Raw genomic sequence first — 13,170 nt, forward strand, 5'->3', positions numbered from 1 at the left:
TTGCTTACGTCAATCTGCTTGTGAATTAATGCAGTTAACTCTCAATGCACTTCCCGTACCTAAGAAGCAGTCGGGGGGTGGGCAGATGCTGTTCGTGAATAATCTGATCTCAGTTCGTAGGATGAATCTCTCTCCTCCCTCTGAAGCCCTTGTATGCGTATCAGAGAATAGTTTTCAGATAAATTATTCACCCTTCTCACATGGATAATAGGTGGTAAGATGCGTCACCAAAACCAGAATTTCGTTTTCAACATAATTGAGCTTTAAGTGACTGAGATGACTTGAAAGTGTGAATTTGGATTGTAACTATACATTTTCTCAAAACAGTAGGTTCCTTTGAGAGGACGGAGGCTAAAGGCATGGGGGTCCATTTTCTCAATGCACAGGGAGGCCCAGGACTAAATCCCCAACATACCCAGAGAAAAATAGGCCCCAGAAAAAGGTATTGTTAACCGTGGTGAGTTTGTTAAGGTCCAAACTGCACACCTGCCCTGGGCAGCCCAGGCAGCAGACAAGGCCTGGTTAGAAGCCGACTGGGGATTAATCACATTGGGCTCATTATTTACATCTCTTGGAGAACGAACTAGTCTGAGAAAATCCAGGTACATAAGAGAGCTTTTTCTTTTTCCCTTAAATATCACAGTTTGCCAAAAGTTAGGTATCAGCTTCTGACGTTTGCTAAAAAAAACTCATCTAGTTAACAAAAGTCCCAAACACGAGTGTGTCCTGATTTGCCGTGATAGGTCCCGCTGGTCAGCCAGGGGGTGTTAGAACAGCTGGTGTTGGGCCCATGTTCCATGTTTCATTCAGGGCTTGACCACTAGTTACATTTTATTTTTTTTTTTTACTAGTTACATTTTTATTCAATTACTCAGATGTCCAGCAGTTTTCATGTTGTGTACAGGCAAGCACAGATCTAATTTTGATACCTAAATTGGATTCTTTCTTTCAGGACAGCAGGGCTTTGGAGACTAATCAAAAGAGACAGAGGAGAAAGGTATATTTCTCTATTTGTGTACCTTAAGTTCAAAGGTGGAAGGATTTTGCAGGGAGTCATGCCTCGCTCCTCATTTAACTTGTTATTAAATCGGGCCTGGAGTTATAGGAAAAAAACCACGTATTTGGGGAGCTCACAGGCTTCAGGATCTCTGGAGAGTCAGAAGCAGGAAAAATAGAATGAACATTAAAAGCCGATTTATTACATATGGATTACATCTCCTTTTCTCTCTTTTTCATGGAGAATGAATTCATATAAATATGCTGCTAGAGAAGTGTAAAATGGGATTTAAAAAGTAACTATGTCCTGAGGTTGTTAGAAGAATTAAATGAGTTTAATCCATATAAACTGCTTAGAATAGTGCCTGGCGCATAAAAAGTGCTCACTAAATGTTTACTCTCATTATTTTTTACTACTGTTATTGTTCATTTTTATTAGTAATGTCACTATAGAATTTTTTTCCAAAGTGGATTCAATGGAACATTAGTACCCTGAAAGCTGTTACTAGGAGGCTCATGGAAAGTGGTTCTATAGTCAAATACAGCTGGAAAATAGGAAGCAAAGTTCAGTGGGTTTCTTTACTACAGGACTTGTCAGAGCGTTTAATATGTTAATGTAACCCTATGAGTATGGATCACCAGTAGTATTCAGACAGAGTATACCGTATGCATATATGCATCACAAAGACATCCACAGGCCACGGGAAAAAATGAAAAGCTGGAAAATGTTAATGCTAGTATCACTTTTATTTCCTTTTAAAAACTTGAGATTAAATCCCTCTGGGTAGTTGCTTTGTCCTGTGTGCATTTAGCCCCACTGATAGGATAAAATAGCCGACGTTCCCCAGTAAGAGGTTCCCATTTTCCACCTCCCAAACTTTGGAGAGGAGAGCTGGAGGCCCAAGTGGGGAACATGGCTTTCTGTGCATCTGGGAGGCTGCTGGTCTTTGACGCACACATGTTCTTTTCTTGTTATTGGGCATTGTTCTGTGTCTTCATGATGTTTTTGAAGTCGTCCCACAGCCTCCAATCCATAAACTTCAGAACCACCTTGGATTCAAAAGGTGAAAAGGCCTTGCTCAAAATTTCAAAACGAGTTCTGATCTTGGACAAAGAGAGCAGTAGCCTCCCTCTGCAGCTTTCCAGTCCGAGTATATGTCACCGTTTAAATAAATAAAGAGACACAAACTCTTTGGACTGGTTCAGCTGGGCTGGGAGCCTTGAGATAAGAGGTCACTGGTGTGAGTTACTATGGTAATTGAGTAGTATCAGAGCACTAGTTTTGCTCTCATGAGCATTAAAGCACATAATAATAGGCAAACAACAGTGGTTAAAGCAAGCAGGTAGGATTACTATGTTCTTTTGTCAGAAGTATATAATGTCTTGTAGTCAGTTTTAAAGACTTCTCAACCCTCAAATCCACCCCACCGTCACCTGCTGAGTAATTTTGTATGCTTAATCTCCTGCCCTCAACTCCCAGATCTCTGCTAATTTGAGGCAAATGGGTATTTCTGACATTAAATAGGGCAGCCAGGAAGCTCTGACCTAGAAAACCTGCGTTCTGAAGCACCGAGAAAAAAATATTCTTTCACCAATTTTGTTCAGGCTCTTTTGAATGACGAGGGGGGGAAAAGAAAGTACCTTTCACTGCAACGGGAGGTTGCAGCCGCCCAAGGACGGGTTTTTGCAGAACAAGAAAAAAAAAAGAAAGAAAGAGAAACTTGCCGAGCATCCCCGCTCCCAACTTCCCCCATAAAACTTGTCACTTCGCATTGCCATCCGCTACCCCAACAATAATCACTCCGTGCCTACTGCTAATTGCAAGCACAGCTGAGGCCCAGCGGGAGGCCCTTGCACAGTCTCAGGCCTTTCTAGGAGGCTCAATCTGTTGTATGGTACTTGTTCACACACAAAAAAACTACCAGCAAAGGCAGAAAGAGGCAGAGTCACAGGTTTCTTGTAATCCCTCCGCCTCCCCGCTGACAGCCCAGCCCTAGAAGCATTCCTGGTTTTGTCCTCCGCTTTACAAAATCTGAAGTGACCTTAAGCTACTAGCATGTCAGCTTTTGAATGTCGAGTTGCCGGCTTCTTCAGGTGCATTAAGGAGCTGGGGGTGGGGGGACTACATCTGGCTTCTGCGTGTCTGTTTGCAGCGCCCCTGGGGCGAGCTGTGGCTTCCTGTAACATGTAAAATATGAGTGTGAACTCAGGGTTCATGGCAAGGAACAGGAGGTCATGCCTCCATTCAGTTCTAAGTAAAGAAACTGGGAGTTTGCAGATGTTTTTCTGTATGTGTAATGACACCACCTCCCTCCCCAGCCACCGAGCAACCGAGCGCCGTTTTTTGATGAAATGTGCCACAATCAGTGTGCTACTTGCAGATTTATTCATATCAATTTTTGCGATTTATATATTCAGAGACAAGATTGCTATTTCGGCAACTTTATGTTGGATGTCGTACGTTTGCATCTAGAGAAAGAGGGAAAGAAGTATGGGGAAGGGAGGGTGGGCAGAGAAAGAAAAGAAATTAAGTCTGTTCCTCGGGCCACCAGCTGGGGTGTTGTCAAGGAGACAAAGCGTCCAACGGGAGGGTCTGTGTCCCCCTTTTGCCCAGCGGTCACTTCCTGCCCAGGCTTGGAGGTGGGAAATCTGTAGCTCCTGGCCCAGAAGAAGGCCCTTTAATGGCTACTGTGAGAGGGAGAGTGGGATTGGAGATTTGGGGGTGAGAGTCCCGTCAGTAGATGAAGCCCAGGCTACCCGAAGTAAGGTCTTCCCATCCTCCCTCGGGGTCAAGGATAGGCCCAAGAAGGTCTTTGGCATGGGCCTCCATGGGGGCCTGGTAGGGGGCACCCAGCCCTTCCTTGTCTACCTTGCCACCCTCTACGATGAGAAGGGAATTAAGCCTCCTGTGAATTTCCCGCTTGCAGAAATCAGAAATTTCTGTTTCCAGCCCAAAAAGCCTCATACTGTATTTTCACCAAAGGAAGACATTGGTCGAGCAAACACGGAGATTAATCCTCCTTAGCCTGGGGAATAAATGCTCCTCGGTGGGGCAGTGTTAATTGCTGAGCTGGGTGCAAAGATCATTTGGAGGCATTTAAGAAATACATGATTTTTATTAGTATAACTGTTCCATGTAGGAGTTATTTCTCAGCAAAGGGCAAAAGCTTTGCCTGCCTCGCTTTATTAGCCTAATTCTACTTAATTGTTTCCTAAAATAGGGGCTTCCGGAACACACATTCCAAACCTTAATAAGTCTGTTGCGGGGTAGGGTGGGGGAGTGATTCTGCATGGGGGAGCCGCTGCCCTTTTGGGCAGAGGGAACCGGGGTCTCGGGGCTGAGTGCTGCTTGATCAAATCTGTGCGTGGAACACCAGGGGGCGGGAAGGGGATGGGGGAGTCTCCGTGAAAACATATGAGGTGACGCATCACGCAGTGTGAAAAATGCATCCTTTCTTGTTGTTTGGACCCAATCCTCCATGAGGATTCTCAGTTCTCATCTCTGGGCTTCATTTAATTCTCTTTCACAGATTTAGAAATGTTGGCCCCGTGGCATGTTTTAAATAAACCCAATAAGTGACTGAGCAAATGCTACCAGATATGTTCTTTGTTCTGCAGTCGCAGAACTCGGCCTTGAGAAATTGTCTCAGCCCTGGGATTAAATGAAATGCCCCTGTTCCTCATGCACGTAATTTTTTGGCTTTTTGTGAAACGCGGTTGGATGTTCCACATTAGAATATGTACCTTGCTACCTAGCCGTGCTTTCTTTAGCAAAGTTTCCTATTCAGTAAGGGAGCAATTTTGCATTTCCCTTCTTTTTGTTTTGATTGTGGTAAAACAAGCGTAACGTAAAATCGATGATCAGGTTAACCATTTCAAAGGGTGCAGTTCAGTGGTGTTAAGTGCGTTCACACTGTTGTGCAACCACTTTCTAGAACTCTTTAAGTCTTGCAAAACTGAAACTCTATAGCCATTAAACAGTAACTCCCCATTTCCTACACCCCACCCCCCTGGCAACCACCATTCTTTGTTCTATGAATTTGACTATTCTAGACACCTTATGTAAGGGGAATCATACAATATTTGTCTTTTTCAGTGGCTTATTTTACTTAGCATAATATCCTCAAGGTTCCTCCATGTGATAGCATGTGACAGGATTTCCTTCCTTTTTAAGGCTGCATAATGTTCCATTGTGTATAGATACCACCTTTTGTTTATCCATTCATCTGTCAATAGACACTTGGGTTGCTTCTGCCTTTTAGCTATTGCAGATATCGCTGCTCTGAACATGGGTGTGCAGATATCTCTTCAAGATCCTGCTTTCAGTTTCTTTGCATCTGTGCTCACAAGTGGAATTGCTGGATCTCCACCTTTTTATAACAGCACATACTCAGGTTGTGGAAATGGTGGAAGAACGGTGTCTGAGTGTAAGTTGAGATCGCGTTCGCAGTTGAAAATTCACTTTCGTGCCTCTGCTTTCCCATGCTTTGCCTTTCTGTCTTTAGGAAAATATCTATCCGTTGATCTTTGACTTAGTTTTCTCATTCAGAGGTGGTAAACTTTCCAGCAATATCTTAGGAGTATTAGGAAAGCAAGCCTTTTGGATATGATCACATCTCCTTGCAGGTGACCATCCACCATATTGAGACATACTGGGCAGGATACAAGGGGATTTGTTACTTCTTGGATTTCATACAGTCTGATTGATTCAGAAGCGACGAACTTGTTTCTGGTCTGGCTTTGGGTAGCTTGGAAAGCTTACTGAGATTGTCAACAGCTTCCTGAAACCATTAAAAAAACAAACAAACAAAAACAGAGAATGTGCCTTCCAGAGAGAGAGAGACCCCAGTATAGCCTGTATAAGCTAAGCTTTGTATTAAACTCTCCTGCTTGATTTACTTTCAGAAAGGATCCTTCAGGACTCTTACTTCCCTTGTATTTTCTCCCAGGCACCTAAAAGTGATAGTAATGACTTGGTTAGAAGGCTGCAATGCGTTAAATCAGGAGTCCAAGTGCGCAGTCATCATTTTGATCATCCATTTGAAATATCATTGCTAAAGACACTTGTTGCTGGATATTTCTCCATATTTCATATTTCTCCAGGTTTAGAGAGTTGAAATTTCGTCTCGAAGAGATAACTGCTTATTTTAGTAAAAGAATAGTAAGGTATCATTTAGGCTCTTTCTAAGGAGGTTAAAAATAAAATTGCTAAAAAAATAAAAATAATAAAATAAAATAAAATAGCTCCCAAATGTGAAATTCTACACGTTCCTATAGAAGAAGCAAACATTTTAAGCAGTAGCAATTTAAATCAAAGTTTTTTTAAAAATTATTTCGTTTGCACTATCTCTTCCTTATGAGAAGAAGCTAAAGGCAAAGAGGTGTGGGTGCTTTTCACACCAGGTTGTAGATTACCACAGTCTCTGGAACCACGGTTTCAGCAAGGAGCCTCTGACTTCCTCCTCAGTGTTGATTGCATCAGACTTTCAGGGGGATGCTATCCAGAGTTTAGAACCTTGAAAAGCCATGGCACTAAGACAGCTTCATAAAGATGAAATGGTTTTTAGGCAACCAGAGAATTAATGTTTTTTTTAAAAAAAACCCAGCCTCTACTAAAAAGGACACTTGAGATAGCCTGGAAGGTTATTCTGATTATCTATACCCTCTGATTTTGGTGTCGGTTATCTTCGGTGTCTTTGTGCTTTTAGCTGGGCGTCCTGAAGCTGTGACTGGAAATACCCATTTCTAGGAGCAATTGTTTTGGTGGATCATATCCTGAATTACAATAACACTCAAGTAAGGCAAAAGATTGCATCTTTCAACTGCGTATCCATTTCTTAAGGTACTCAGATGATATGCCCCCTTAGAAAGGCATATCAGCTCCCTTGGGGAGCTCTGACAAACCCTGAAACTTGCGTGCAGTCCTTCGTTCGTGCCCACTTGGCACAGATGTCTTGAACATGCCAAGGTTTCTTTGTCAAGCCCTCTCTGAATCCGGATTAGAACACCAAATACAACCAGATTCCTGGTGATCCTTAGCCCTAAAGAGATCTGTGAAGCTGTGGAATTGCAGCTCAGGCTAACGAAGCTGTGGGGACTTTGGTAGAAGTGTGGAGAAACCCCTGATGAAGTTTTTCACATGCTCTTAAATTACCCAAATTGTAAGGAAGAAATATGCATTGAAAGTTTCAAATGTAAAAGATTTCATTACAGTATTTCAATACAGCCATTTACATAGGTTGTGGGTTTTTTCCCCCTAACTAATAATAACCCACTTTTGTCACAAAAAGTAAAATGAAGAACTTAGTCACATGGGTGTGGTCAAAGTATTATCTTCCTCTTTGCCTCCTTGCCAACAAATAAAATGTCCTTTCTTCATTAGACAGTCGAGGCAAGGTGCTGGGGCAATTTCTCTGCTGTGTGGCTGTGTTGAGCTGGAGAAAGGGTACTTTCCAAAGAGGAGATAAAAATCTTCCAGGTTTCACTGTGTTTCTTCAGTCTAGAAATTCAGGTTGGTTACCAAGAGGTTACAAATTACCTTTTTGCTCAGATCTTTTTTGAAGAATGGAAGCTGCTTAGAAAGCTTTGCACAGCCTTGAAGAGCTCGCACTTAGGGAGATACTCTTTCTTATTCGTGAAGCAGGGTAGGATAGCGGGGCTAAGATAGTAACAGGTAACACTCAGTATGTGCCCGGCGCTATTGTAAGCACACCACACACATTAACTCATTTAATCCCCACAACAGCCCTAAATGGTTTTTATTATCATCCCCATTTAGCAGGTGAGAAAACTGAGGCACAGGGAGGTTAAGGGATTTATCAAGATTCAAACACAGGACAGGCCTGATTCAAGTCTATTCTCCGAGCCACTAGGCTGTACTGCCTCTCAGCCTCTTGAGTCCAGGTTCCATCTCTTGCTAGCTGCTAGAACACTTTACTTCTCTGAGCCTCAGTTTCCTCATCTGTGAAGCAAGACTACAGATGATAATAAAGACTCAACTATTTACACTTTAGTCATGAACTGCCCAGGCATTGAGAGCTTTGCCTCCCTGGCATATATAGCATGAACATGCCAGTTTCAAAGGAAATATATATTTGCAAATAAGCCAACCATAAGACTCAGGTCCTTGTGAATTTCAACTATCATTCATGCTCAGGATGTATTGGACTGAGTCACAGGTTTTTGTTTTTTATACATTTATTTATTTATTTTTGGCTGCGTTGGGTCTTCGTTGCTGCACTCGAGCTTTCTCTAGCTGAGGCAAGAGGGGGCTACTCTTCGTTGCGGTGCATGGGCTTCTCATTGCGGTGGCTTCTCTTGTTGCGGAGCATGGGCTCTAGGCGCGCAGGCTTCAGTAGTTGTGGCTCACAGGCTCTAGAGCACAGGCTCAGTGGTCGTGGTGCATGGGCTTAGTTGCTCCATGGCATGTGAGATCCTCCCGGACCAGGGCTCGAACCTGTGTCCCTGCATTTGCAGGTGGACTCCCAACCATTGCGCCACCAGGTAAGTCCCTGAGTCACAGTTTGTAATCAAAGAAAGTGTGTGAAGATGTGTGTTTGTGCGTGGTGCAGTTATTGGTCCTTAGGTGAAATACCAAATTTTCTAAAAGCTCATTTTCACTATATTGGACTAAATATTACCTTCCATTGTAGGCACGGGGCAGCATGTCTTGTTCAGAAGGTGTGTGTATGTGCGTGTGTTTTGCTAAAAGTGACACACTGCAGTACGCATGTTAGACTTCAATAAAATGTTTCTTTAAAGAAAAAAGCAACACAGGAAGAACTGAGTTTTGCACTAAACTATTTTCATTGGATTTGTGACTCTGCCTAAAATTTCTCTTCTAGCACTTCTGGTGACATCTTTAATTACACATGAAACTGAATTTCCCCAAGGTTCTATTTTACTCTCCCTGTTCACAGAAAATGTTAAAACTTATAATGGATAATTTTTCAGAAATGAAATTTTTATCAATGTCATAACTTTTGTATCTCCAAAACTCTGTTAGGCAAGTTCAATTCATTGTGACCAAGGCAATATTTCTAGTTGTATTTCTCATTGAAAACTCAAACTACCCACAGTGAGAATTTTCTTTTAGTAGCAATTGCTGAGTTACCAACCTAAGAGAAAGTAAGAAGAGATTAGGTAGGGCTATGGGGGAAATTAAAAATACGTTGATGCTAACACAACATTGTAAATCAACTATACTCCAATAAAAAAATTGTTTTAATTAAAAAGCCATATATATATATATATATATATATGTTGGAATATATATATATGTTGGAATATATGTATTTTTTCAAACAATAAACAAATGGGGTAAAATGTTAACAATAGGTGAATCTGGGTAAAGGGTATATGGGTATCATTTATACTACTTTATTTTTACAACTTTTCTAAGTTTTAAAGTATTTCTAAGTAAAACAGATTATGCATATTATATAATAAATATATTTTCTGATTAATAAAACAAATACATTGATGCTACCTAAGAAATGGCACCTCTCATCCCCATCCAACTTTCTAATCATTTCCCTTAAGAGTCAGCAATGATTGTCTCTCATCCATTAGTTCTTTAAGGCTGTTGAGCGGTTTTCCGTGGGAAAACCCCTGACTCCCCTCCCTCTGCCTAGTGACTTTCTAAGCTCGTAAAAAAGTAGAATCTTTTCAACACCAGGCCAAGCTTGGGCTCTGAGGGAGACAGATCCAAGAGCATTATCCTACCCACACACTTGTCCTTTGAGAAGTTCAGAGCTGAATGACTTTGCTGAAAAGGCACCTGGAAGCTAGAGCTGTTTCTATATAAACAAGCCATTGCTTTTTAAAATTATTGAGCTGAATGTGACAGCTCATACAGATGTAGTGGTAAATAACCAACTTGAAGCCTGTCCCACTGCTTACTAGTTGTGCGACCACAGGCTACTTATTTAACTTACCTATGCCCCTTTCTCTCATCTACAAAACAGGGCTGTTAATAATATTGAAACTCTATTGTTTGTTTGTTTTGTTTTTTAATTTTATTTTTTATTGAAGTATAGTTGATTTACAATGTTGTGTTAATTTGTGCTGTACAGCAGTGACTCAGTTTTATACACACACACACACACACACACACACACACACACACACATTCTTTTTTATATTCTTTTCCATTATGGTTTATCCCAGGACATTGAATATAGTTCCCTGTGCTCTACAGTGGGACCTTGTTGTCCATCCGTTCTATATGTAATAGTTTGCATCTGCCAACCCCAAACTCCCAGTCCATCCCTCCCCTTATAGATACTCTTAAGAGTTCAACTCGATGATGAAGTTATACACTGCTTGTGGAATGCTCTTCACAGTGCGTGTACATTGTAAGGACTCGGTGTCCAATGAGTAGGTAACTATTTTTATTAATTTTGTGAATGTGTATGTATGTGTGTATTAGGAATTCTGTACAAAATAGGACTTTGTTAAAAACTGAGACTCTATAAAGTCCTATGGAATGGTATTGTCTGATGGGGGGGTTGTGTAAGTTACGCGGGTATGTTACCCTTGTAATTAATGAGTATGGAAACACATTGAGTAGTTCTGTCTCCTTTTCAGCCTCTGTCCCTTGTTTTCATTGCCACTCAGGTATGCGATGTGGCTGGCTCCAAAAACAAATGAATCATTAACAGTAAGGTCCCTTTAGGACGTTGAATTAACATCAAGATAGGGGTGGGGGTAGGGAATTTAGACTCATCTAGGTGACTGTGATGACAGAGGCATAAAGGCAGCAGCAATCACTGGAGTAACACTCTATCCTGCTGATGAGGGATTATCCAAATCCAAGTGAAAGTCCATTTTCTGGGAACCCTATAGTGTCCCATGAGGTGTGCAGTATTCATCCTGTCTCACAATCCTGCAGCACTTCCCAAGGATAAAATTCCCAGGGGAAACAGTGAACCCAAGGCTGGGAGACTAGGGAGAGGTGCATGATTCACTTCTCAGTTGCAAAATTTAAGGAGGAGCCAGAAAATACAGTAATCAAATACATATTTTAATATGTTAAAAAAATCAAAATGAATGCAAAAAATCCATGATGAACAAAATACTAAAATGTTCATTAAAGGCAGCATCCGATCCTGCATTTGCAAGACCCTGCCTCACCCGCCTCACCCCAGTCCGAGCTGTAGTGAGCCCCTCCATGACAGAGAGACATGTTGTGTATAACGATTCTTCTGCATGAAGTCAGTGTAGTTGCAGGGCAGAATGTGTGGCCCCATTATCGGCAAGTTAATTTCTACTAGAAATGGATCAAGAAGATTCTTCTGCACGGTATATTACAAGGATACCTGTTATGTTTTTGAGAGTAATTATAACAACAGTGGCTAAATTTTATTGAGTGCCTACTATGTGACAGTCACTATGCTAGGCACTTTACATAATTACCACTTTTAACACTCACAGTAATCCTATGAAGTAAGTGTTAACCCCAAGAGAAGACTAGGGGTCAGAAAGTTAAGTAGCTTGCTTGAGTTTATCCAGCTAATAAGTAGCCAGCCCAAGCTGAAGCTGTAATTTATCCACACAGGGTTTGAAAAATCACTCGTTGTTTGTCTGAATCCTTTGAATCCAGTATATAAATCTAGGTCAGTATAGTTTTAAATGTGTAGAATGCACCCAGGATGGTTTTCTAGGTTTGGGTGACGATCTAACACAAACAACTTTACAGTGGAATTACTTTGAGCTAGTCATGTGTCCTGTAAGACTTATGCATATGATTCCAGAGATATTCCAATAGGAATAATTTCTTCCACCATGGCATGCCTTTCTCTGGTCACTTGCTCTGCTTTCTTCCTTGTTTTGTGGTATTTCTTGGGTTGAGAAAGAGAGAGAAAAAGAGGAGAGAGATGAGGTTAATGGTGATGATGATGAAGATGGTGGTGGTGACGGTGATGTGAGAATTGTGACGATGCTGGTGGTGGTGGTGGTCTTGGTAGTAGCTAACATATATTGAGGCCTTATTATGTGCCAAGTACTGTGATGTGAGCTTTATTAACATTAATTCATTTAGTATCAAAAAGCCTATGAAAGGCTGATTAATTCCCATTTTCTGATTGAGAAAATGAGTCTCTGAGAATATGAGTAACTTGCCCAAGATCACAAACCTAGACAAAAGAGAGGTAAGGCCTGTGCTCTCAACAGCTATGATGGAAGAAAGGGAGGGAGGGAGCGAGGGAGGGAAGGGAGGGAAGGAAAGGAATTAAATGGCACAGTTTTAGATCAACCTTCCAGGTTCTCTTTTTTTGCATTCAATTAAAAAACATTTTTTTTATTGAAGTATAGTTGATTTACAATGTCATGTTAGTTTCAGGTGATTTTAACTACCCAAGAAGTTCCTGCAGGCCAAAGCTATGATGGGCATCCTTTTGCCTTCCAACTCTAACACCTTCACAGAATTATCCCCAGAGAACATACTTTAGAGGTACCCAGGGTACTGGGGATTTTATGTCTCTAGGGCTTTTTTAGGCTTAAAGTAACCTATGTAGAAAGTTTCCATTGAATATACCTGAATTAAGGGCAGGCAGCAAAGGAGTCATAAGTATACTTAAATACTTAGTATATGTCATCAGCTCACAATTTTTATTTCTAAGGGTTTAGAGTGCATTTTACCAAAATTTTAGTGCCCAGGTATCAGGCTGTCTCTGGAAAAGGCATATCTGAACCAGAGACAAAACAAAGTGGGGAGAACTTAAAATGTTTGATGAATTTCCTCTTTTGAAGAATCATAACAAATCTACTGTATTAGCATCGATCTCAAATAAAGCAAACCTGTTTAACAAGCACTGTGAACTGAACGTTATAACAACTGGCTTTCTGGAAGGGAGAATGCCCTGGTTTGTGGCATTTGCCAACTTCCATAGGGTAAAAACCCCCACTAAGGCCTGTTTCTAGATATCAGTGTGATACCCCCGAATGTACAGTTGGGAAGTGATACACAAGATCAGCTCTCGTGTCCAGTGCATTATTACACCCTCCTAGGGAGGAGTCATTAGGTGATCAGCTTTTTCACTCCAGTGCCTAATCCTGGAAAACTGCCATTTCTGGACTCACTAGCTGTGTGACCTTGGGCAAGTCACTTCACCTCTCTGGGCCTTTGTTTCCTCCTCTACAAAGGAGGAGCTCTGTGGAAGATCCCCTTCACCT

The 13,170-nt window shown here is 41.4% G+C and overlaps 1 protein-coding gene across 16 annotated transcripts in view; it reads left to right on the forward strand.

Moving 5' to 3' along the window:
• Window positions 1-13,170, forward strand: part of CADPS (calcium dependent secretion activator) — a 479,657-nt gene that overhangs the window by 459,446 nt on the left and 7,041 nt on the right. The window lies entirely within an intron of this gene.

This window comes from Lagenorhynchus albirostris, chromosome 10 (genome assembly GCF_949774975.1).
Source record: "Lagenorhynchus albirostris chromosome 10, mLagAlb1.1, whole genome shotgun sequence".
Classification (NCBI taxonomy): domain Eukaryota; kingdom Metazoa; phylum Chordata; class Mammalia; order Artiodactyla; family Delphinidae; genus Lagenorhynchus; species Lagenorhynchus albirostris.